The sequence below is a fragment of the Astatotilapia calliptera genome, chromosome 22 (assembly GCF_900246225.1).
Source record: "Astatotilapia calliptera chromosome 22, fAstCal1.2, whole genome shotgun sequence".
NCBI classification, from domain to species: Eukaryota; Metazoa; Chordata; class Actinopteri; order Cichliformes; family Cichlidae; genus Astatotilapia; species Astatotilapia calliptera.
The window spans coordinates 14,715,442-14,742,017 of NC_039322.1; the positions used below are offsets into that span (position 1 = coordinate 14,715,442).

The 26,576-nt window shown below is 39.4% G+C and overlaps 1 pseudogene; it reads left to right on the forward strand.

Moving 5' to 3' along the window:
* Positions 1 to 7,041: 7,041 nt before the first annotated feature.
* LOC113014768 (general transcription factor II-I repeat domain-containing protein 2-like) lies at positions 7,042 to 9,753 on the forward strand (annotated as a pseudogene).
* Positions 9,754 to 26,576: the final 16,823 nt, after the last annotated feature.

Here is a 26,576-nt window from a genome sequence, read left to right on the forward strand (position 1 = left end):
TTCTTAAATTGTTATTGTTTTTTCCACAGGTTCCTTTTCCTGTCTCGTTGTGTGAATAAGTCTGAGGAGTTTCTGGTGATAAGTGAAGAACAGATTATTGACAAAGGTGGAGATCAGCCATCGTGCACGTCAAGCTAAATGACAAATCAGTAGCTGTGGGAAGGAAAAAAAATGAAGGAAGGAAATGTTTACAGCTCTATGCTTCAGTCTTGATCCTTTCAATCTTCAGATCACGTAATGTTTTTGTTTTTTTTACTTAAATCCACAAAATTACAGATAAATAAAGCTGTTACAATACAAGTAGCTAACAGCAACCTTTTCACTGCAATAAAACTGAATCTTTAAAGGTAAAGGTGCTGCTCGAAAACTGGTGAAATACTGGAAGCCTTTTGTTCAGATTACCTCAAAAACTGTAAGTGTGAATTTTAACTGTTAGCTTAAACCTTTCGCTCTACTTAACTTGAACTCCTGCAGGCCAGGAAGATGGTATGATGGAAAAAAGTGACATAGCAAAGCTTGAGTTACACTGGAAAAACCTACATGATCTAAAGGACAGCAGCAGCATTTAAAAGCATGCGACGAATCTTGAGTCATGATTTTTTCTCAACTAGCACATTAACTGTTTTTCTCATTGACTGATTCTTTGTTCCTTTCATCTTGATTTCTCGTTTAAAGTTTAGTAGTCATTATTATTATGTTTATGCATGTATGTACATTTAAGAAAAAAATATGATGAAAATGCTAAAGTCTGCCTTAAAAGATGTGATGTGGCTTGTAGACAAACCTTTTGGATCTAATTTAACACCTAAAGCCAGTTATAAGCTGAAATTCCCCGACGTTTATAAATCCCATAATTTTAACTGATTTAAAACTTACTGGACATGCCCATCCTGGGAATGTTAACGTTAAGGCTCTCAGCCAGGTACTTCTGATCCACAATCCTCACTTATTCTCATCAAACTCTTTAGTCGTTTTCCTGCAGTGCTGGTATAGTGGAGTCTCTTTGGAGGAAGATACTGAGAATAACAAGCTGTTTACTTCAAGTTCAACAGTGCCTTCATATATGAAAACCACCAAAAGAACAAAAAAGTGGGGAAATAAACTAGAAAAAGATTAAAAACGTAACAAAACAAATTAGATGGAAGTAGACGCGGATAGAATGGGCAGGCTGGTTGTAACTATATCTCCAGGAGACGTGGATCATGTATCACACAGAGTAAAACCCCAACAGGATCTGTTGACCTTCCTCCTGAATGCTAACGTGCACTCACCTCCTTTTCATTCCAGCAAACAGAGCTGTTTGCCTCCACGTCGACTTCTATGTGTCTGAACGTCATTGCCTAGATCCAACTGGCCAGCTGCAATATTGCATTATTCATAAAACATAAACACGCAAAATGGATTCCTCTGGTCCACTCCCCACCAAAGTCAGAAGATTAATGAGTCACTCTTTAGGTTATAATTCAAAGTTCATCCTCACATACATCATATTTTGAAGCACATAGATTATAAGAGAGAGAACATTTATCATGCGACAGGGCATACACAAGCTCCCCTGCACACATAACACACACACACGAGTCCCGTCTACAGTCACACACACACACACGCAATTTGTTTTAAGCAGCAGGCCTCACCAGAGTGAACCTCCTCTTTCACATCCAGTTATTCTAATTTTATTCAGACACGTCTCTGAAGCATTAAAGGGCCATTTGCACAAACAGATGAAAGATAATAGTCTAAGAAACTGGTCATTCCTATACTCTGCTGCCCTGTGAGAACAAGACAGATGATAATCATTCATCACAATAATCAAACCGTGAGGCACGCGCAGGATCTTCAGCGGCTTCCTAAAATATCTGAGTCGTAAAACTGGTGCTTTGAAACAGGAGAAGGTTCAGGCAAACAGCAGATGGCCGGTTAGAGAATTTGAAATGAAGTGATTTATACGATTTTAACTCATTCCCCTAATTAGAAAATGCTTTCGAATAGACGATATCGCCTGTGAGGTTTTTCTTCTTTTGAGCATATTGAGCACCATTTATGTATTAATGAGAGAAGGCTAAATAATAGAAACACCTCACATTATAATGCAATAAACCTTAATAGCACCACACAGATTTTTAATTATAGTTCTAAAGAAATATTACTTATGTTTTCTGTTTTTTGTTTAGCTGATATTATTCTTTTTTGAGAGGTGCCTTTAAGAACCAGTGTGAAGCCATATTTGTTGAAGGAGCAGTCTGACCTTCTGGGAAGTAGACTTATTTACTTTCTTGCTTAAAATTAGGGGATGCTGAAGATCTGTCTCATAAAAGACTGTCATTTTGCTTTTTGAAATACTGGGTAAAAACTGGTAAAGGTGACTAAAAATGTGCAGATGATTTCTAAGGCATAAGCAGAAACCGTCCAAGAGCTTCCAATAGTCTTGAACATCTTCTAAAATCCAAGTATGTGGTTAAATTCTATTTATGCAGATCACATAAAGACTATAGTTAGAAATAATGGGAAACACATTTTGTTACCTCTATGCCAGTGGAGGCAGTTGTTTTATTGCTTACTCAGTTGAATCCAGTTTTGCCTTCAGAACTGCCTCAAAACTTTGTGGCATAGATTCAGCAAGGTGCTGGAAACATTCCTCTGAGATTTTGGTGCATATTGGCACGATAGCATCACACCGTTGCTGCAGATTTGTCGGCTACACATTCATGATTTGAATCTTCCGTTTCGCCACATCCCAAAGGTGGAAATTTGTGCCAAGTGAATATGGCCACACTATTCCACCCCCAGCATTCCACTCAACCAGAAGTATTGATATAAGGCAGGATGGATCCATATATTCATGTTCTCCACAGCAAATTCTAACTACCATTGTAATCAGATCAGACCAGGTAAAATGAATCAAGTCTTCTCTTGTCCAACTTTGTGAATTTTAGCCTCAGCTTCCTGTTCTTAGCCGATGGCAGTGGTGTGGTCCTGGTGTGGTCTTCTGCTGCTGGAGACCATCTGTTTTAAAGTCATGGTTATTAGAGTTACTGTTACTCCTTTGAGCATGAAGCAGTCTGACCATTCACCCATGACCTCTGAGATCCCCCATACGGAAAAGAAATAGTAAAAACCTATATGTGATTACTCATGAAAGTGGCCACTTTCATGAGTAAATCATATAAGGCTTACATGATTTTCTCATGAAAGTGGCCACTTTCTCATTACTTTCATACATTGTTTTAGTAAGTATCCAAAACATACAAGTTTCATTATATAATTTTTCAAGGGATCTTATATCTGTTTTCACTCTTATATGCTTTTCATACAAGTTTCACACAAGACAGATACAAACTTTATAAGATTTATATATATCTTTTCCATATGGGTCAACAAGGCCCTTTGCCGCTCACTGGATATTTTCTGTTTGTCAGTTTTGGAAAAACCTCAAGAGGGCAGGAAAATTCCAGAACATCATCAGTTTCTGAAATATTGGCACCATCCAGAAACCGCAGCCACTTAAATCACCTTTCTTCCCCATTCATTTTGACCATTAATGGGAAGGATGATGCTATATTTCATCATAGTTTGGTTAAATCTACATACTTAAATGAGTTGCTATTAAACGATCAACCGATTAGAAATTTGCATTAAACGTGCCGTTACTGTAAACAGGTGTACCTAATAAATTGTAAATATAAATTTATTTAAACAAACTCCTGGCAAGAAAAAGGAGATTACCAAATCAAACGTGTAACAAAATTACGATGGTGTTTAGCATCAATGATGAGGATAACGTGCTGTAAACGTTTGGAAGAAAACTCTCAAGCAGAACCCTTCAGGACAAGTCGGAAAAACTTGCGCAGTGACAGTTACATTATGGACTGTATAAACATGCATGAAATTGACAAAAAAAAGGAATGGCAGCCTCATCAAAAATAATTCATCCCAGAATACAAGTCTGGTACATTGGATTAGCTGCTGGTCACAAATGAAACACAGACTTCATCAACTTTCTAGCAATTTGTACTGACAGCTGATAACCTCTCAAATATCCCGGCAAACATTAACCCTGCCTCTCAAAATGATAGACTGTATTATGTTCTAATCTTCCCTCAAATACTTGATAAGAAAGGCTAATTTGAGTGCTGATGGAGTTGAGAATACAGCTGAAGCTCAAGAATAGATACAGATATGGTATCGTAATCACAAAGAGGCCTGACTGCACATATTTAGAAACAAATTGGGCTCTTCACAAGTCCAATCACACTTTTGGAGAGTTGATGCCAGAAGATTGAATTCTCTCTAAATTGGCATGCCAATGTCACAGATGCCACTTCAAATGAGGTTTGAACATATATTCATTCTGTAGCTCATTGGCTTATGTTAATCCTCTCCATTTGCCACTTGTCAGAGGCAAGTGTCTTTTAGCGTCGCCATCCTCTCCCAGTCTTTCTGTAACTCACACAAGATGTGTCAGTCTCTCAATCAAGCAAAGGGCTTTGAGATCAGCTTAAACTTTTCTAGCCACTGATTAGATAATAAATTATGCCAGAAATGTATCCAATTTAGCAAAATTTAAGCGCTTTGTAGAATGATTTATAGACCAGGGGCTATGTGGAAGCAGCGGATGTGTCCACCCAGCATTAAGTATAGAACCAAGACCAAACATCATAAGCAGCTACAGGCTACACGGCAGATGGAGCCATGAAACTCTACACCCTGCTTCCTATACCTCATGACTGCTGTAGAGTTGCATTACTGTTAGTTTGGTATCTAAAACTGCAAGCAATGCGGCGTGGATTTGTAACACAACCACGGATACTGCTTTTTAAAATTGCATTGTGTGGTTTTCAGATATTTCACTTATTTTTTTTTTTAAAAAAACCTTAAAACTGAAAAATATCTTTATACCTTTTTAATGTATTTTTTTAAAGCTTCAGTCAAACTGTTGTAAAAATTGCACAGCAACGTACTTGCAAGCAGTAAAAATCTGTGCTTTTCCAGTGATTGCAGTGAATTTTTTGCTGCCATAGGCCAACTACAAGTAGTCATGGCAACCAATTGCCCACACGCAACCTCTGAGCACCACTTTTGATCACTGGTTGCCTGGGTGGAGGCGACCAGAAATTGGCAAAAGTGAATAATTACTGTCTAATTTATAAACGCATTGCAGTATATCTATTTTCAGAAGACTCAACTCTCCTGGTTGCCGACTGGTTATACTCTGGTTATATTCCTGTGTTAAAGCAAGGTTTGCAGTTAAATTCCGATCCTGCAGCAACTACGTCAATTTTTGTGGAGGAATTTCTAAATTTCTGTTTCAAATCTACAACGATCAAGCTGGACTATGAATGTAAGCTGTAAATAGGAATTTCTGTGCATGTAGACAGTGACAGATTTGCACAAAGATTTATTATAGTTCCTGTCACACCTCAGATAGATTTAATTTATTCAACCATACAAACTGTTAGCAGACTGACTTCATCCAGCTGCCATTTTTCACCATGTTGATGCACTAAAGAAGGCGATATCTGACGACGCATGGTTGTAAACTTTATCCCAGCAACAGGATTAGAACTTCATTGCGCATCGTTGCAATAATTTTGGTTGTGCCACAGTCTCCAACCACTATGTGGCCATCATAATCCGATTACTTTTTTTAAGTCACGAGTAAAGTAAGGGATTACTATTGCAAAAAAGTAAGTAGATTACCCTTGCTTTTCCGTAAGCATGCTGCATTACTAAACTGTGATTTTGTTTGTGAGAGTGTCTCATGACAATGACTTAAGCGCATGCATGTCCATGGCAGCAACAGACGTGTGCAGATCAACAATGGATAATATGGAGTGCGGGAGAGAGTACGACTATACAGCGTTTAAAGCTTGGAAGTGCTGACGTTACTTTGAGTTTGATTCTGTAAAAGTGACAAAAACATTAGCGTCCGCTGTACACTCTGCGTGGGAAGAAAACTTCTTTCTACAGTGAAAAATTACGCTTCAAATCTGAGCAAGCACCGAGCACGCTGCCAAAGGAATGTGAAATTCACAGAGAAACCCCCGGATCCCCCCACTGACATGACCGCTGCGGCACCGAGCGAACCTCCACCGGCCCCACTCCTGCTAAATAGGTGAAAATAGACTTAAGATCGACAGGACTTAGTGCTGCTGAATCTTTGATTTTATTTATTTTGTGCTGTGTTTTATTTGCATCTATTTGTTAAAGTGAGTGTAAACACAAAAAATTATTTTATTTTATGTGTTGGAATATACAGAAAATAGGTTTAAATGTTAAACAAATTTCTTCAAGTTAAAGACAGTTGCATATAATTTAATTTTTGCTTGATGCAATGTGAATAAAGTTAAAAGATTCAAACTAATAAAACAATTTTTAATAAGAGACTTTTCCATTTGATTCAGTTTTATATGATGGATTATGCAGAAAAATAGAATTGGGCTGAAAGGTCTGTTACTTTATTACGTATTCAGGTTGTGTACCATGTTTTTTTTAAAAGAAACTAAGTAATAAAGTAACTAATTACTTTTGAAAAGAAGTAATCAGTAAAGTAACGGGATTACTTTCTTGGAGTAGTAATCAGTAATTAGTAACTAATAACTTCCTTGAAGTAACTTGACCAACACTGGTGGCCATCGCATAATCAACCCTGTGCTGCTCACTCACGTCACATTCAAGCTGAAATGTTGGTGATAAAGATTCAAACAAGAACAAAGATGCACTTGAGAATTCGTTGTCACTTTACACCCGACCACATTTGAACATTTCTGCTCACATTGAAGCATCAACAAGAATTTAGTTGAAACGTGAAAAAATTAGCATATCAATGCTACGGTGCAGTTAGGTAGACAACTAGATTGATCACCTGACAATGTCTCCAGGCTGTAACATATATTGAACTTTGGCTGCCATGTCAAAGCTCCGCCCACTCCTTTGCCTTGTGCACTTTCTAAACTGCTGTGTGTGCTGAATCTGAAATGTAGCACTCTTAAACAAATCTACCACCAAACAGGATGAACTCTGGCCCGCAGCCTAATTACATTTGGCCCGCGAGGCCATACCAAATTACTATTAGAGCTGGCCCGCCGGTCTTATGCAGCGCATGTACTGCTAATACTACAACTCCCAGAATGCTCTGTTGGCGTTTTGGCGCGTCAGTCAGGACAGGACCCATTAACGCCCTCTCCTCTGTTTACTGTAGTCATAGCAACCGCATGAATACTGCCGCGCTACCTCTCCCAAAATGGCGAAAAGAAAGAACGAAAACAGGAGCTTCCTGGACAGGTGGGAGACAGAATATCTGTTTACCTATGTAAAAGACAGACCTGTTTGTCTTGTATGTGGAGCTCATGTGGCTTTAACCAAGGAGTACAACATTAGACGACACTATGAAACGAAACACCAAGAGAAGTACAAGGACCTGGACATGACTCAAAGGCGCCGGTGTTGTGCCAAAAAGTGATTGTCTGCCAAAAACTGATTTCCGGTATTTGCCAAAAAGCGATTGCTCATATTTAAAGTGCTATAAGTAACTTGTTGGGCTATAATATGTTAAACATATGTCAAATGCATCCCTTATGGATGACATAAAGTCATCTTGAGCCACAAACAACATTCGTGTAGCAAGATACAAGCCGCAATCAGTTTTTGGCAGCGACTTTTATATAACCTTTATTTATGCAGTAAAAAAAATCTCATTAACATTAAAAATGTATTTTGTAAGAGTAAGTTGCCCAACAGGACAGCAGAAATGGCAGCAAATATTACAATAGTTCTGTAAAAATATTTTAAGTGGGGATAAAGGACCGGATTGGTTATAATGTAAGTACAAGTTGTAAAGATACTTAAAAAACAGATATTTTTTTAATTCTTTATGTAACCCCTTTGTATCCCCTGTTCACCGAAGTCTATTTACGAACATACGTAAAGATATTACACATAAAAAATACACAGAAACACTGGAAATCACTTTTTGGCAGACAATCACTTTTTGGCACAACACCGGAAAGCAGAAGAGATGAAAAGAAGTTTTGTTTCACAACAGACTATGTTCAAAAAAGCCATATCACAAAGTGAGGCTGCTGTAAAGGCTAGTTTTGTTGTGGCAGCAGAGATCGCAAAATCAGCCCGGCCCTTCAGTGAGGGAGAGTTTGTGAAAAGTTGTATGATGAAAGTTTGCGACATTGTGTGCCCAGAGAAAAAGCAAGCATTTTCAAATGTTAGCCTGAGCAGAAACACAGTAGCTGATCACACGTGAACTTGCCAACAATCTAAATAACCAGCTGATGGAGAAGGGAAACAGTTTCGTTGCATTCTCCCTCGCTGTGGATGAGAGCAGCGACGCCTCTGATACTGCCCAGCTTTCAGTCTTCATCCGTGGTGTGGACTCAACTCTCTGTGTTACGGAAGAACTTTGAGGATTAAAATCAATGCATGGAACAACCACAGGGAAGGAAATATTTGAAGAGGTTTCCAAATGTCTAACTGAAATGAAGTTGCCATGGGAAAAACTTGTGGGGTTAACGACAGATGGTGCACCAGTGTGGTCAAAGGAGCGGACTGGTGGGCAGGGTACGGGAGAAGATGCGAGCGGAGAACTGTGCAGGTGAGCTGACTGTTTATCACTGCATCATACATCAAGAATCACTTTGTGGCAAAGCCCTAAAGATGGAACATGTTATGACCGCAGTAACACGAGTAGTTAACTTTATAAGAGCCAAAGGCCTGAATCACCGCCAATTCAAATCTTTTCTTGAGGAGTGTGGTTCGGAAGACGTGCCGTATCACACGGAGGTGAGGTGGTTAAGCCGAGGGAAAGTACTGAACAGATGTTTCGAGCTACGCGAGGAAATATTTCAGTTTCTGGAAAGCAAAGGGCAAGACACAGCTGAGCTCAGGGAGCAAGAGTTTCTGTGTGAGCTGGCCTTTATGTGTGATATCACGAGCCATCTCATTGCACTGAACCTGCAGCTTCAGGGGCGGGGGCGTATCATCACAGATATGTACACTGCAGTGAGGGCTTTTAAAACGAAATTGTGCTTGTGGCAGAATCAGATGCTACAAGGAAACCTGGGCCATTTTCCCTGCTGCCAAACGATGAACATGCAAATCTCTACTGCTGTGTTCCCATGTGCACAGTTTGCTGAAAAACTCTGTGTACTCAGTACTGAGTTTACCTGGCGGTTTGCCGACTTTGACGCCCAGAAATGTCGATTTGAACTGCTCAGTAATCCTTTTGCAGTTGACGTGGCAAAAGCACCAACAAACCTCCAAATGGAGCTGATTGAACTCCAGTGTAGTGACACGCTGAAATCAAAGTATGATGCTGTGGGCGCTTCACAATTTCCACATTTCATCCCTGACACAATGCCTGGGCTCCGCACCCACGCTGCTCAGATGCTCTCCATGTTCGGCAGCACTTACCTATGTGAGCAACTATTCTCCTCAATGAAGATGGCCAAAACATCTCACAGGAGACGTCTGACCGATGAACACCTTCACTCGATCCTGAGGATTTCCTCAGCTCAGAGCCTGAGCCCAGACATTGAGGAACTAGCATCCAAGAAGAGATGCCAGGTATCTGGCTTGGACGCATCAGAGTAGATCAGTGTGTAGCAAACTGAGCTATAATTACCATTTTCTTTGTGCAATTTGTCTTGCTACTCCCAGACATGGGCTTGAATGGTTTCACGTTTAATGATATTTTTATTAGTTAAGTGGTTTATTATTGTTATTTTATTTTTACATTTATTATTAGCCTGGGGAAAAAGTTTACTGCTAAAATTTAAATCCGAAGGCTGCAAATACAATTTTTATTTAAGAAATGCATTCCAGTGATATGTTATTTAATTGGAATTTCAATTTTGCATGTGTGCAATATTAAGTTATATATGTTTATATAAGTTCTATATCGTTCAGTATTAAGCGTTGCTTATTCCATATTCAGTTTTTCAGCAAAACTTATTTGAGTCTTTAAGAAAAGGTTCCTTGTTATATCTGGAGGAAGATTTTTTTCAATAAATATTAACGTTGGCCCGCGACTTTGTTCCAGTTTTGAATTTTGGCCCACTGTGTATTTGAGTTTGACACCCCTGCCTTAAGGTTTATTCTGGGTTTCTATTTATGAAATCACCCAATGGCCTCAGTGAGCACTTCATGCCGGATGTAGAGTTTTACTGCAAATTGGGATATCTCATCTTGTCAGATCACCTTGCAGGATTTACTGCACTGCTTCTCCTCATCAAGGTACGTGTTTGTTGCTTGGTGACGTCATGTCTAGGCCTCTGTCACATAGCGCTTGTTTGCAGTAACATAAAGCTTTGGGGCTGGTGACAAAGGTACGGTACACTCTTTAAGATCTGCACATGGGATGTGTTTGTCTTTGATGTCTGCGCGCTGTGTGTAATATTTGCGTTTGTATTATGTTCTTGTGGCGCACACAGCTATCTGTCCCTGCTGTTTGGAACTTTTTCTTTATTTTATGTGGCTTTTTAGTGCATACTAGCTTTGGGGATGTGAACATGAATATTGCAGACAACTGTATGTGATCATGTTCCATTAGTATTTGTTTCCTGGGAAGTTAGCAAAGTATTCTCAAAACACAGGTCATGAGTCAGTTTGTTTATTATTCATAATAACTAACAGACAAGCTGTTTTATCCTTCAGACTGCTGCTGCAGCTGTCTTCAGTTTTATAAGTACTTATGGTCATCTGCTGCTTATTTAGAGCTCATCAAGCTTTTAGTCATCTTCTGCATACTAATGTGTCTGACTTTCTGATGTGCACTATATCAATTACAATTATCAATAATGATTTCCCTTCATTTGTATGTATGGTAATTATAGTGGGCCAATGTCCAAGGACCAGACCATATTTGTTAGAAACACACAACTGTTGCCGATTATTTATAGTAGTACTACAGGTACTAATAGATGTACAGTAGGGTCCATAGTTTGTTGGACAATTACACAACTTTGTACTTTTTTTTCTTTTTTGTTTGTTTGTTTTGTACACCATTACAGTAGATTTTCAATCAAACAATCAACATGAGATCCAAGTGCAGACTTTCAGCCTAGTTTTCAGTTTCAAGGGTTTTAACAAAATCTTACAGTCATTTTTATACACACTCCTTTTTACGAGGCTCAATTAGTGGACAAGCCATCATAATTCTAATGATCAGGACTGTTTTTAATTCTTCAGTAAAAACTGTTTGCAGTCAGTGACTGCCTGAAGTCTGGAACCCAGAGACATCACCAGATGCTGCGTTTCCTCCCGTGAGAGGCTCTGCTAGCCTTTACTGCCGCCACCTTCAGTTGTTGCTTGTTTGTGGGTTTCTCTGCTTTCAGTTTTATCATCATTAACTGAAAAGCTGAGGTACTGAGGTGAGATCACGTGACTGACTTGGCCATTAAGTCCCATTTCTTTGCTTTGAGAAACTTTTGCATGCTTTGGGTCATTATCCATTTGCACTGAAGTGCCATCTGATCTGATGTAGCCGATTTCTGTCTGAACAGAGAGTATAGCCCTGTACACTTCATAATTGATCGTCCCACTTTAATCATCATAACACTGATAAACAGTCGTGGCTTTGTTCCACTGACAGTCATACATGCCCATGCCATACTTCAATTCAATTCACTTTTATTCGTACAGCGCCAAATCCCAACAACAGTCGCCTCAAGGTGCTTTATATTTTAAGGTAGACCCTACAATAATATATACAGAGAAAAACCAGCAATCATATGACCCCCTATGAGCTTTGGCAGCGGTGGGAAGGAAAAACTCCCTTTTAACAGGAAGACTGGCCATTACCTTACCTCCACTATGTTAATGCACTCTGCTTTAGATCATGAGCTGTTTGTCCTTCTCCATACTTTTTTCTTTCATTTCATTTGGCCACACGTTCACCTTGGTTTCATCTGTCCAATCTGTTCTTGATTATACACCTTGACATTGTCAATGACACACCTACCTCCTTGAAAGTGTTCTTGACTTGGTTAGGTGCTGTTAAGTTTTTTTGTTACCAGAGAAATAATTCTGTCCGGTACTTAAGTCGTCTTCTGTGGTCTTTCAGTCCTTTTTATGTTGCAGAGCCGGCCCGTGCTTTCCTTCTTTATAAGATTGTTGATTGGGCCATTCTTAAAGTTCTGCCACCCCGATGTTCTCCCTCAATTTCACTTGTCTTTGGGTTTCATATTTAAAATTACAGTTAAATTAAAGCTATAAAATACCAGTTCAACACTTTGAGTAAGCTTGAGATATTTTGCTTTCTTCATTAATCATGAAATATTACCTGGCCATGAAACTGCTTCTCTGTCTGTGATGTAAATGTATATTATTTTTGAGCCTGTGAGCATCACTACTGTTCGATTTCAAATCCACTGTGGTGTTGTGGCAAAACTAAACTAACTCAACTGTTTGACTTTAATCAAATTTGTTGGAATTTCAGTTGAATTTCTTTAGAAAAGGGTTGTTTTTTTTGCTAGCCTTACATTTGTAGGTTTGTTTACCAAATTTGGGGTTTTAAAGAAAGAAAATACATGCCGGGGCTTGATGTTTCATCTAGTGCTTTGTTATGGCTAGTCTTCAGTATGCACCAACTTTACTTTACTGTGCTTATGCTGAGCTGTACCAGGAAACAATCATAGAGAACTGCTCTCAAAAACGGAAATCCTCATTTATTCCAACATGTTATGTAGGCATCAACAATCCCCTTTCAAGTACAATTTATATTGTTATCTGTAGTGTTAAAACAAACACTGACAGCCGCCCGTTAAATTCGCACAAAGGTTGTTACAGCAGTAATAAATCCCTAATTTGATTACAAGATTAAACAGTTTTTACAACACAAATTCCGTAAGGCTTCAATTACAGCTCTGATTTTCCCATTTTATGTTTAGACAATACTCACAAAGCCACAGATCATATTCTCTGCTACTACAAACAATTCCTTGTTATTATAAGGCTGATTGCTAAATGTTTCCCTTGCTTTCCTTTTTCCCCGTGTTTTCACTGGCTCACACACTGCATCTGCCGCCCGCTTCCCTTGAGGAGCATTGTGGGTAGGTCATATGATCTCACACTACTCATCATCTTCCCTTTGATGAACAAATGAGAAGTCCTGTGCCCTTTGAAGCATTTTTGTGTGGCACATTCAGGCAATTAATGCGTGCGTAAAAAGCCAAAGCGAGGATAGATGAGAGCTGATGACAAGGATGGCGGCAGGAAACGAGAGGAGTCAGAGTGGAGGGACAAGGCAGCGAGAGAGGCTGGTTTCAAGCTTCATCACCTCTTTCCAGGTGTCTCTGCCCGCATGATTTCTTCTGTGCACTGCAATCAACTTCCTTAATGAAATAAGTAATTAACATATTATAATTGTGCTGCAGTTTTATTTGCCGGAAATCATTTTCCACATCTAACACTATGCTAATTTAATCTGTTTCCCATTCAACAACGTGACCTTTTGTGATTAAGTTAATGGCAGATTTTTTCTTTCATTGTTCTCACACGTATGCGTGAATGTATGGGAGAGACTAAAAATGTCAAGATTTTAATGTTTTTGCTGCGGATACTTGTATTATTTTTTCTTAATGGAGAAAAATAAAGTAGTGTCTGCATTATTATTATTTTCTGACTCACCGAGTGTACATAAATCAAAAAGCAGACTCGCCGCGCAATCTTGTACACCTTTATTTCGATTCCTTTGTTTCTATGCATGCATAATCTTCTTGAAAAACTTACAGGCTTGATGCAATAACTCTTGCAAGGACGTGGCCATTTTTATTAGGCAGCACTGGGCGACTACGGCCACTTTATTAGGTACATCTGTTCAACTGCTTCTTAAGCAAATATCTAATTAGCCGATCAATCTGATTGGCTAATTTCAACTCTTAGACAGGGTCATGGTGAGCTGCTGATTTACTGAGATTTTCTCACACAGCCATCTCCTCTAGGGTTTACTAAGAATGTCTGAAAAAGAGAAAATATCCCATGAGTAGCTACAAGTTGGATGGCAAATACAGATGTGGTTGCAGCTTTAACACAATTTAACATAGCTCCACCTCTATTCTGGAAAAAAAGAATCTTTCTGGCAGCAGTTGCATTTGGTCTTGTGATATCTACTGGAGGGGTTGATTTCTTTTTATTCTGATTGGGATTATTTTGATGCTGCCACTAAATAACGTTTAACCAGAAAAGCGGGACACACGAGTGTTTAAAAGCTAGCTGCTTAATATCGTATTGATGCCTCCGCGCAGCCAGAACAGCTCTGCCTCTATTGCTGCATGAACACAGGACCTCTTGGGTTGCTTGTAGTGTCTGGCACAGAGACGTGGGCATCCAAGGCCATAGGGGATGCGCCTTAGTGTGCAACATGTCAAAGGAACGTCCGCATGAAAGCCAAGACCCAAAGGGTTCCCTGCAAGAACTGAATTCTTGAAGACGATCGGCATTATCCGCTTCTCCTGTCGGTGGTTTTAATGCTGTGACAACACAACCTCCTGCTGTATTGCCAAATAATTTAAAAGAGAAGAACAACTGTGGTTTCAAAGTTGCTGGATTGATGCATTATTCTGACACAATACAGTGTTTCACAAGCTGCTGTTGGCTACAGAGCATCCATGTGTTCACGTTATTATTCCAGTTCTTGTACATCGTGCTTTGCTTTTAAAGTTTTTTTTGGTTGTTATTTGTGGCGCTCTCCACTTTACAATGTGGCAGGCAGGATGTAAAAAATATTCTCTGAAAGAGCACAATTCTGTCATCGACACAAGAGCAAAAAAACTCAAGCAGTAATCTGACTGCATATTGTTTGAATGTTTTTGGGGTTTCCAGACAGCCAAAGAGTCCCCTGGCTCTTAAGTCCTTCTACTGGCTGACAATCAAACTCATCAGGCCTCGCTCTTTCCAAGAAAACAAGCTGCCTTCAGCTATCAGCAGACTAGCAATCATGCTCATGGGAGACTGCAGTTACGGTGATCACATGAGACTCAAGCTATCATGATCACAAGCTTTCGTGTATGGGAGATTTTACCCTCCAGAAGAAGCAAAATAAATATCATTTTACGTAATTACAAAAGGTCAAACAGCCTGCAAGAGATGTAGGAAGTGGAGAGGAAGTAATCAGAGCAGCAGTCTGGCGTTAGGAAGACTGACAGAATATGTGCCAGCCAGTAACGAGACAGCGTATCGCTGAGGTTCTTGTTTTGCTCCGTGATGGCTCTGAAGCCTCGGGGTGCACTGACAACATTACCATACTCTTCACCTCCTATACACAATGCTCGTGTCATCATCGCCTTGGTGTGGCGTCGCCCGTTTGAGACTTTGACACTGTTGCTATTTTAGAGTGTCACTTAAGGTTTCAGGCACAAGCTTATTAGTTCAATCAGACTCAGAGCGGATGCTTAGTATGTGCCAACTTAAAATCAAATCTGGGCACGCTGAATCCCAACTTCGCCAAATCTCTCCACGTGGCTCTTATAGTCAAGTGTAAAATTTGATTTTAGAGAAGAAGGTGATTTACGGCAGTGACACGTCTGAGAGGAGGCCTCTCTGGTGTTTGAGGAAACGTGCTGGATTTTTAAGGTAAACCGTGTCGCCGAGAGCAGACACGGGAAATACAGCCGAGCAGCTCTCTACGTGTTGTTATTTTCTAGTTTCATTGTCCATTTTGATGCGTGCCTACTTAGCTTAATTCCCCTGGGATTTCCTTTCCTGCAACATATCCTTTTCTCACTCTCTACTTTTCTGCACAGTGGAGTCAGTCACGAGCATGGCGACTTCCTGGCTATTGATTCTCCTGTGAATAGGACCAAGCCCAACAGCTGAGGTGAAAATAGATTTGTTTTGCAACTTTTGCTAGCACGCTGCCTTTTTTTCATGAAAACTGTGAAAAGGATTGTTTGTTTACGTCCCAGCAGTGGACATACCACTTTCACATTTTCATACTGAACACATGCAGCATTATTTACAGCAGATATCCTGTTTATACTTGACTGTATGACTTCTTTTAAAACAATTCAGCCGCTAATCAGACACGTAGGTACAACTGCCCTTAAAATCACTAAAAATCCTTTTTTAAGGGAAGGAAATTCACTAACATATTTTTTTAAAATTCAACTGTTGATCAATTTCCTTTTTAATTTTGCGAGTTATCGTGCGACAATCAGGTCAGAAAGTAGTTAAAACAGGCCCTTTCAGACCCAGAGGCTTTCTCCATCTTTTATGTACAGTCTACTCTCCGTCTTTAAACCCACAGTGAAAAATTTAAAAGAGATTTGTAAAAAGTAAGGCAGAGAAGGTCAGCAAATAGTCACAGATGAGCATCCATCCACCCGTCCTCTGATGCTTATCCCAGTCTGGGTCGAGGGGGCAGCAATCTAAGCACACCGAGGGTGTTCCCAAGCGAGCCAAGAGCTGTAATCTCTCCTGAGTGTCCGGGATTTATCCCGGGGCCTCCTCCCAGTTGGACATGCTGGGAAAGCTGAATCCCCCTCAGCTAGCTCCTTTCTGTTGGGAGGAGTAGCAGCTCTTCTTTAAGCCTCTCCTGAATGAGCTCCTCACTCTACCTCTAAAGCTGCTGAAGCTCATTTTGTCTTCACAGTCTTATAGTATACATAAAAAATAACCCTTGGTATAGTGTGGAAACATTTAGTGTAAAAATTCTATGAAACTATGGAATACTCAACACATTTTTCACTGATACTACACATAACACATAAAATATTAAATTCCTTGTATTTAAATATGTAAAGGACATTATCCATGCAGTATGCACTTCTGTGCATACTGCATGGATAATGATTCTGCTAATTTACAGTGTCTTACATTCTGGCACATAATAATTCACACAAATTTCTAACACTTTTTTTTCTGTACTCTTGTTTGTAATTGAAGAAACATCAATGCAGAGGATAAAAATTCTGTCTGGGTTTTGTGTCAAACAGCTCAACATCTCATCATGCAACTTGTTTTTGTTTGTGGCATCAGATACGTACGACGCTGTGATGGATGCATACAGTTCCCTCAGTGTGTCAGGAAGGGAAACTGTATATATTCACATTCACAATGTGTTGGCGTCAATCAAGCAACATGTTAAACATCTGGTATGCGAGCGATCGAGAAAACAAAGGGTTTCTTTTTTTTTCTTCTTTCTTTTAACTGAAGCAAACAGAATAAATATAAAATAGCAGGACTGCACCGCAGGAACGCCTCCATTTAGTAGCATTCTCATGATTTTCAAATCGTAAATCAATGTATTTTTTTTTTAAGTACAGTAGAAGTAAATTGTCTATTTAGTTTTATTCTAATGATTTCACTGCATGTGTGAGAATGCATGTGGACGTGTTTATGTTTGTGCCCGGAAGGGGAAAAGAGCTTCAGGTTGGCATGGCACAAGCTTGTTATTCTACCCAGCACTCAATCACACAGCAGCTCCATGAAAAGAGAATAATATTGGAGAATCATCCTTCTTGGTGCTTTCCTCTTCTTCGACCTCTGTGTTCTCTCTCCCTCTCTCTGTCTTTCTCTTTCTTTTCCCCTGCAGTGTGTGTGAGTGGTATCCATCTGTCAGTTGTCAGTGCCAGGGAGTGATACAGAGAGCTGTCACTTCTCATCAGCCTGCATTGGTGAGGCCTTTTGCAGCTGCCCTGCCTGACTCGGGGCCAGAGGAAATGCGTATGGGGAAGAAGGCGGGGTAGGGGGGTTGAGAAGAAAAAGAAAAGAGAGACAGGCTAGAGAGGCAGACTAGAGAGAAGGGTATTCAGGGGGCAGGAAAGCAATTAATTTGGAAACAATTGAAGGAAAGATGAAGAGAGACTGGAACCAGCACAGGACACACAACAGACTGTAAATATCACATTACCTTAATATGCTCAACAGTATCAGTATGTGCTCTGAAGGGCATTCGGCCACCCGTGACCTTTACCAGCCTCTGTTGGTGACCAGCAGGAACTGCAACAATGTGAGAACACATTTCCTTCAGTGTTAGATCCATGTGAATTATTCCAAAGAGAGATGATGAGCATATCTAAATGGAATTATCACACAGAAGGAAAACACAAAACACTGCTTTGTTTTGGATATGTTAACCCAAAACACACATCTGCAATAAAGCCTATATCTCAACACATTATTTTAAAAAGAATCTTTTTTTACAGCACTGTGACAGAGACAGTAGCTGATATTAGCTTCCTCCATTTAGGAAGAAGGGAACACTGAAAGCCCATCTGCTGATTTACCTGTTCTTACTAACCTGACGCTCTGGTAAACTACTTTAATGAAAACACTATGGGTTGTGATACCACAGTAGAAAAACGCATTTTACTGTTTGACTTTTCTTTTAGCTTGATTTAAAACCTTTAATGTTTTGATGTTTTCTTGACTGAATAAATGTGCTAATTGGTATTTGTTGTTTCTGTACTGAGCCATAGAGCTCTGTAGGGTACATTTTTTTAATGTATTATTTGTATTATTTGCAATGTGTGCATATAGTCTGATTGTGTGCAAATTGTTTCGATGTACGGTGGCCCTGAGAGGTCAAATGCTCTGCCACTTAAGAAAGGAAATAGAAAAATGCTTAGAAACAAGAAACTTTGAATGAAATACAACAGGAATAGAAAATGGAAATGGATTTTATTCACATTTTGTTGTGCTTGTTGTGCTTTTTGCTGCATTTTTCAGTTTGCTGTTTGATCTCTCACAGCCACCGTATCTGTGGAAGAACCGGTCAGTCCCAAAAAACTTGTGTGGATGGGTCACTAAACAGATGTTCTAAAAATACTTCACTATAATAAAAATCATCTTCTTTCTTTGTCATTCTCTCCCAAACACAAACTTATAGAAGCATCCATAGACACACCAGAGGGTGTCTCTGCCACTCTGGTATCTATGGCCCTGGAGGAGAGTTACAGACAACATGAAGAAATCTAACTGTGAATTAAAAATGTCACAGTTACAGTTAAGGCAACCTGAGACAACAGTTGCAGTTTTTGCTGCCGAAGTGACCACTGTGCGTTTAGATGAAGCGGCCTTCATTCGGTAATGTTTGGAACATGTTCTCGCACTCTCATCTAATCAAATGTTTATTTAAAAGATCAAAATAATGACTGTACAAGAAAGGCTCTAGCTTACAGCGAGGGCTCCACATGTGAATATTTCTTCACCTCAGTCCCTCCCAGCCTTTTAGATGAAGCGACCTTCAGGAACATTGACATGACAAGCATGACGAGTCCTGTGTAGCGGTGAGGGATCCGAGTGCTGAGCCTCAGGGGCCCTCACTGGGAGAAACACTTCTTTTCACTTTATCCTTCATCTCTCCGTTGAGTCTTTTCAAATAACTCAATAAAGAAACAAAGATCATCTACACCTGCTGCAGCTTTGGTACTGATTGAAATGCAGTTTTACTCCAAAGATAAAGATTTTTTTGTTGCAGTCGGGGAGAGTTTACTTTTTATGAGACAAGCAGAAAAATGTGTGTTTTATTTGCTTAAAGTGCAAGTGTATTTGTAAAGAAGTTTGCAGGAACTACAATACAATTTTTCTTCATGTTTGTAAGAGACTTGTGTCGTCATTCTGTCCTTTCTCCTTTTCCCCCCACTTTTTTCTCTTTTTTTTGTGGTCAAATTAGGATGACTAATGTCACAACATGATTGCCACCTTCAGGAATGCTATAATTCAGAACGGAGCTATGATGTTGAACATTTCAGCAGGAAAAATGTTCACATTTCAGCAAATTGCAGGCTCAGCACAGTTTATGAATCATTTGGCAACACGACATGAACGGAGTCAGAGCACCAGTTTTACAGCCAGAAATCACCTCGGTGATGAATAACGCACATCGGCGGGAAAAATGTCATTTTATTGTGCAATACTCTGAAAAGGTAAGTTCAGCACCATTTTTATAGCAAAGTCAAGAGGCTGCCTTTGCGGGCGACGTAGTAAACACACACAATATGTGGACTCTTTTTTTTTTAACAGTCATATTTATCATTTAATTTCCAAACAAGCTTGTTTTTCTGTATTATGGACATTACAAATTGCTTCTAGGGTTTTTTTTAATAGAATAATTTAGAGTTATATAATGATTTGTCTTTGTCTATATTTTTTTTTTATCTGTTTAACTTGCGTGATGCATTAATAAATGATTGCACCACTTTTTATACCACAACAAATATTAATGATTAAGACTTTCCTCAGTTCACTTGTATTTTTAATCCACACCCTGTATATCAAAGATGTCAGGGCGGCCAGTGCAGAAGTAGCTTAAAGCTGCATTCTTTTTCTTGCCACCAGGGGGCTGCCACAAGACTTCCAGTTCTTAAAGTCAGAGGGGGAAAGACCTCATTAATCACTTTCCTAATGCTTTACAGGCTCAATCACTTGTTTAAAGTCACACTAAACAAAATATTTCGGTCGGAAAAGGTTCTAAGATGGCAAGAGTAAAAACTCAAAGTTAAAGGCTTCATAATCGACACATCGCAGTGGCTACGTACACCTAAATGACTGACTGTGGCTCTGGCAAAACTAGGTCTGTATCAGAAGTAAAGTCAAGTTTGTCACAAACTAAGCTGTACCATCATGGCAAACAGGAAACGCACACAACTAACACTTAACAAACTGAATTTAACCGACCAAAGACCATTTGCCCTATAGTTTGTTAGTGTGGGTGTGGGTCGTTATAAGCATAATATTGCAGTACAGTTTAAAAATATCTGGTTTTAATGTCGCGAGTCCCAACTCTGCTTGGGTCAGCTGATTGCTGTGTTTGTGCCACTCCAAGTTCCTAACTGGCTTCTTGTAGACAAACGATGCAGCATCAACACTCATATCATGGTTGAAGGGCGATCCTCCCATCTCTACTTCTTAAAAGTTTCCATTTATCAGCCCGTTTTTAATTTCAGATATCGATAAATAGCTAATATTGGCTAATATACCCGGCCTTCTGATATATGTGATGGGTGTTAATGCGTTTCGCAAACTCTTCACTAGCTCCATTTCTAAAAAGCTCCTGATTCGGTCCAGTCAATCAGAAAATGATCTTAAATCAGAATTTACTTAATGAGTTTTCATTAAGTAAAGATGAGTCTCTTGGTTGTGGTCAGTGGAATGCTTGCTAGATGCTCATCCTCTGAGGAAAATTATATAATTAAAATCAGCCCGGACGACTAAATAAATCTGAATATTATAATCCAGCTGGTATACACAGCATTTTTAATTCTCTTGGGCATTTCCTTTTATTCCACAACTGACAGCAGAGAAATGAGACCACACTCAAACCAAGGATGTCTCTGTTCGTGATCACCATTAAAATCGGTGTACCAGGTTTTTTTGAGATATTGACGGCTATGAAAGGATAAACACATACACCAAAGAGCAGTTTTAGTCGACTTTTCCATCTGTTTTATATGAATATACGAACATTTATAATCCCACAGCCTGGCCCAGTAAACGTAATATTTCTCTGATGTCTAACTATGTCTCTGAGTGTGTGCGGTAAATTTTGTGTGTGTGTCTTGGATACGTGACATTAGCAGGATAAATAAAAATCAAATGCTGTTTGGAGACAAGAAAAACATTGCACACCTTTAAGAAAACTCTTCTTCAAAGCTTCACCACCAAAGCTAGAAATTCCTTCCTGAGGCATCAGTGAAATCAAAAACAACAAACACCGCACTTATGCTCCTGTTTAGTTACTCAAATGTTGTTTCTTCTGCTAAACTGGAGTTGTGCTACAGCAGGAGAGAGAACAAACCATCAAGAAAGTTTCAAAGTTCAAACACACGTATGCTCACTGTATCAGTTTTTGTCTTTCTTATCTCAGCATGTTCACCGCAGACACGAGCAGACTGTGTTTTTCTTTTCTTTTTTCCCTTTTTTTTGTCTAATGTGGGTTTGTGACAAAGGGTTGGCAAATTGTGACAAATTGCTTTTACCTCTTCTTTGGTGGTTGGCACCATCGTGACTGAGTTTGAATTACGATCTGAGCTATTTGCATAGTTTAGTTAAAGTGAGATTAAAGGGAGTTATTATTATAACTGCATTTAAAAGGACAGAATTTTAAGGTAATATTACAAAAAAGCTCATTTCCACAAACTAGACAGACTCCTGCTGAATGAGCTTTTGTAAAATGTTGTTTTCTCACACGCGTTGTTACAAATGCGAATGTTGGTTGTCGACGGGAGAGGTTTTTTTGTGCGTTTCCGAAGATGCCTACACGTGAGCGAGAGAGGCAAACTGAAAGAGATGCGTGGAGCTCTTGCCCTATATACATGGTCCCCAAGGGAAGGGTGGAAAATCTTTGATAGTCTTTGAGTAGGCATTTTGTCATGTTTTATATCATTCAACTAATAAAACACAAGTCCTTGACTAAAGACTCGGGCTCCCTCTGGACGTCTGCTCTACATGGGGAGCAATTGTTTGCCTTGACTCACTCCTCCATCTCTTCCCACATCTGCAATTACCTAATGCATTGTTTACTGCTTAAACATGTTCGTTTACCATACATTAGAGATTCTTGCCTGGATGATTTTTCTTTTTTTAATCCTACCATAAGAGAACTGTAGCGATACTTATTTAAAGCTCCACTTGGCACAGTATCAGGGTCCATTACTTCCTCTTTTTTTCTGAATATTTATAACAAGGAGGCAACTGTAAGCTCAGACAAAACATGCTAGATGGTGCTAAATAAAGAGTTAATGCTGTTTGGAAAATGAAATGTCTGCTTTTGAACCCATGACCATCATCATTGTTGGAGGTAGAGTATTAGTAGTTTTCACAAAGTAAAGGGGATGCACAAATTCCTCGAACAGGTTGTCAATGCAATCTTGAGTTACTTTGTTGCATTAGAAACGCTCCAAAAGGCACCAGCACCTCATAAAACGGTCCAGTTAGGTCAGTCAAATTAACCAAAGGGAGGCATAGAAGACAGCTAGCAGCTAAACCTCTATTAATGCAGAATGTTAAGCTTTAATAAAATTTAAAGAGTGAATATTAGCATTGTCAAAAAACTAAAATTGATGACAAGAGTCTAAAATCTGATGAGAGACCTACTTGCAATAATAAAACAGTGTGCTATTTTGCCTCCTCTTGGCACAAAACTTCAGTGTCACTGCAGACATTCGACCCCTCCCCTCACTAGCAGCTGAATGCATAAATGGTAGCACAACAGACCTAGAAGAGCATCTTAACGACTGTCACCGTGGTCTGTAGGGCTCTGTCGTATCATATTGTCCACAATATAAATTTTTTATGTGATATAAAAGTGCAATATCACATTGCTATAGCAACGCCATGTGTTTATGTTTTTTTTGTTTGTTTGTTTGTTTTTCCTTCCCCCCTGTGAACAACAACAAGACAAGCCTGGGCATGTTTCAGAGCCACGTGTCAGATTTAGTATTTAAAAAGGGAGCTATCGCCAACAAAGCACAGTGCTGTGCAAAAATGTGGACTTCTGGAGTCAGTCTCAAGTAACCAAATGAAGAAATCAAGAAATTTAAATTAGGTGTCAGAGAGTCAGTAAAGGCATTAAGATATATAGTTTTCAGTCTAATGTTCAGTCTGGATTAAAGTGGATGAGCAACCAACCATTTCACGACCTGACATTGTCAATCCACTGTTGTGCTGCCTATTTGCCTTTCAGTTCTGAGTACTATGGTCAGCGTCTTAACTGTTTGATTGACACATCAGCTCTATTCCTTGATCTGTATCATGCAGATTAATTTAAAAATAAAAATAAAAAGGAGGTTTTTCTGCATCTAATCCAACAGTTCTGCCCCCCAGATGTTTCTCTGCCTTTGAGGAATTTTAAAAGGAGAAGGGGAATTTCATTGTTAAGTGGGCTTGGACACAGTAAAGAGCCGAGAGCTGGTGTTTAACAGGACTATTAACAGCAAGATGGGAGATCGATACAGCAAGGTAGTGAGGAGGCGCATCTCTGTCATCGTGATGTGTTATTAGTGCCCGACAGTGGAGGGGTCTGGCTTCTTTCCAGTTCCTGGGCCTTGTCATGTACTCCGCTCCACAGCAATTAAACCAAAACCCCTCTTTTCACTCTGCTCTACAGATTCAAAGCCTGTAAATAACCATTTCATAAATTACAAAGCATTAACAAGTGTCGCCGCACGGCGAGCTCTTTGACATAACAAATAATACCTTTAGCTCAGAGATTTATTTTGGCACCGTGGAGATAATATCCTCTCGGTCTTTTTAACAACTGCAGTATATGGCTGTGATATCTTCAAGGTCTTGCATAATGCAGCTCTCATATTCATAACACAGTCAGGTTACTCTTTATTTGGCGACAGATGCTATTGCTCCTCCTACTGTTCCTTTAAGGGGCCAAATGATGCACAGCCAATGCAGCACTGTTCCAGGATTTCTTGAGGTGACAGAGATGGCAGAGCAGCTTTACTAGGCATTTTCAAAAAGAAACCTCAGATGTAGTAAATAGTATCCATAAAAGAGAAAAACCAAAGAAAGCTTGACAATATCTTCACATCCAAGTTGTATGAGAAATCCATAGTCTGCTGTTCTGAAACATTAAAGGATGTGACCAGTGAAAGTTTGTGTGCGCGCTCTGAATCATGACCTTTTTAATTTTCTGGTATTTCTGCTAATGCTGTGCAATACTGCAAATTTGTAAATACTGTAAATACAATACAATACCAGTACCGATACCTTTAACTCATAAAGGCAGCTTATGTAGGGGATAGCAGTGTGTCATTATTTATCATCATCAATTTGCCAAATTCTGTCTACTTTTTGATGACCACTAACTCACTGTGATTTTTTTTTTCTTTCCAAATTTCTTAGTCAACACAACAAAACACACGTGTCAGCTTCTCATGCATTTTCAAACAGGAGAGCTGGAATGTAACTATGCCTTTATCTAAAGCATTTTGGGTCTGCTTCTGTTGTTTAAATGTGCTGTATGCTATAAATAAAGTGGATGTGACAGTCAACACACAAAAAAAAAATCCAGACATTTTTTATGTGTACTATGTTGTGCATGTTCGGGTGGATGCTATCGAGCGGGGATTGAATCGATACCAATACCAGCATTGTTATTGATACTGTCGATAATTTGGATCGATATGCCCACCACTAAGTCCTGCTATTAAACCTAGCTCTTTATGCAAAATATGAAAAGAAGCTTACAGACATTTTCCCCTAAAATAACAACATATTGTCACAAACCTAAAGTCCTATTTATTTATTTGTATCTCTGGTATGTGTGGGCAAAGATGTGAAATCTTCCTTTCTTTCAGTATCTCACATAACACTCAACTCTGCCTTAATTTTCTTTTGGCCCTGACTTTAAAGTGCATCTTACCCTCATACTTTTGCACTTACTGCTGAAGAAAGCACATTCATAAATGTACTGCGAGATGCTGGATTACATGGCACTGCGGTTCAAGAACACGATGGAATTAATTTCCAAAGCAGTTTCACGGCACACGAATGCACCACTTACATTTACGACATGGTTGTGGACAGGGTGAAGAGAAAAATGCATATTTGTTTCCTTTTCTCAGATTCTTTTTCGTTCCCGTCTTTAGAATAAATACATTGCCGGGTTTCATCTTTAGCCGCGCTTTCTCTGCAGCTAAATGCTTGCAGACGAATGACTGTAGCTCTGATGGGTAAAACCCAAAAGCGCTGCCACAGGTTAGATAATGTTTCTCTTTATTTTTCCCGTGTTGACACAGAGAAATAAAAATGAAAAGAGAAGCTGGAGGGCAAAAACCAGAAACTCAGGGATGTTTTTCGTTTAAGAGAATCGTTTAAAGACCTGCAAAACAACAGATGACGTACCTGCTTACAAATGATTCCCCATCACACAACACGAAAATGTGTATTAATGTATATGTACAGAGAGTTAAACACTAAACTCCCTGACAAAGGCTTGTACACCGGACCACATAAGAATTAGGTTTATTTTTTCAAAGTAAAACAGGACCATGTAAGGAGGTACTGCTCTGTGTTGGGGGTCTGGAACTGACAGCCTTATGCCAGTGGTCTACTTTCTCCAGTGGCAAATATGCGAGGGTCCGAGACATTTGTGTACACTCTGAGGCGTTGTGCGTGCATGCATAGGGGGTGCCCTTATAGTGGGCACCTCCTATGCATGCGTGTACCCTCCAAACAGTTCTAGAATAGCTATTTATATTTTGTGTCTGTAGATGTTTGGGTCTTTCTTTATTTTCTTTTTTTTTTTTTTATGAAATTAGGTGACAATGTGAAAAAGTGTTTTTCCAGTAATCGTAAGTTAAAGGTGCTGGGATGCTCTTTACCCTCTGAGATGGTAACTGCAGTGCTCACTTTGTATTCCAGATGCAAATCGAACCTGATTAGTGGAAACAAGCAGAAACAATTTTAAGCAATTAATGAGGTTAGTGAAACAGTGGTCTTAAAGATGTGACGTCCTTGTGTCAGAGTGACTGAAAGGATTAAGCTGATTCATTTTATGCATCTTTGTTACCAAATTGCATCATATTGACTTTTGCCAGCACACCCCCATTTGCCAGGAGTGATGGATGTAGGAGGTCCGAGATGATTGTGTTGGTTTGATTTCAGTATTT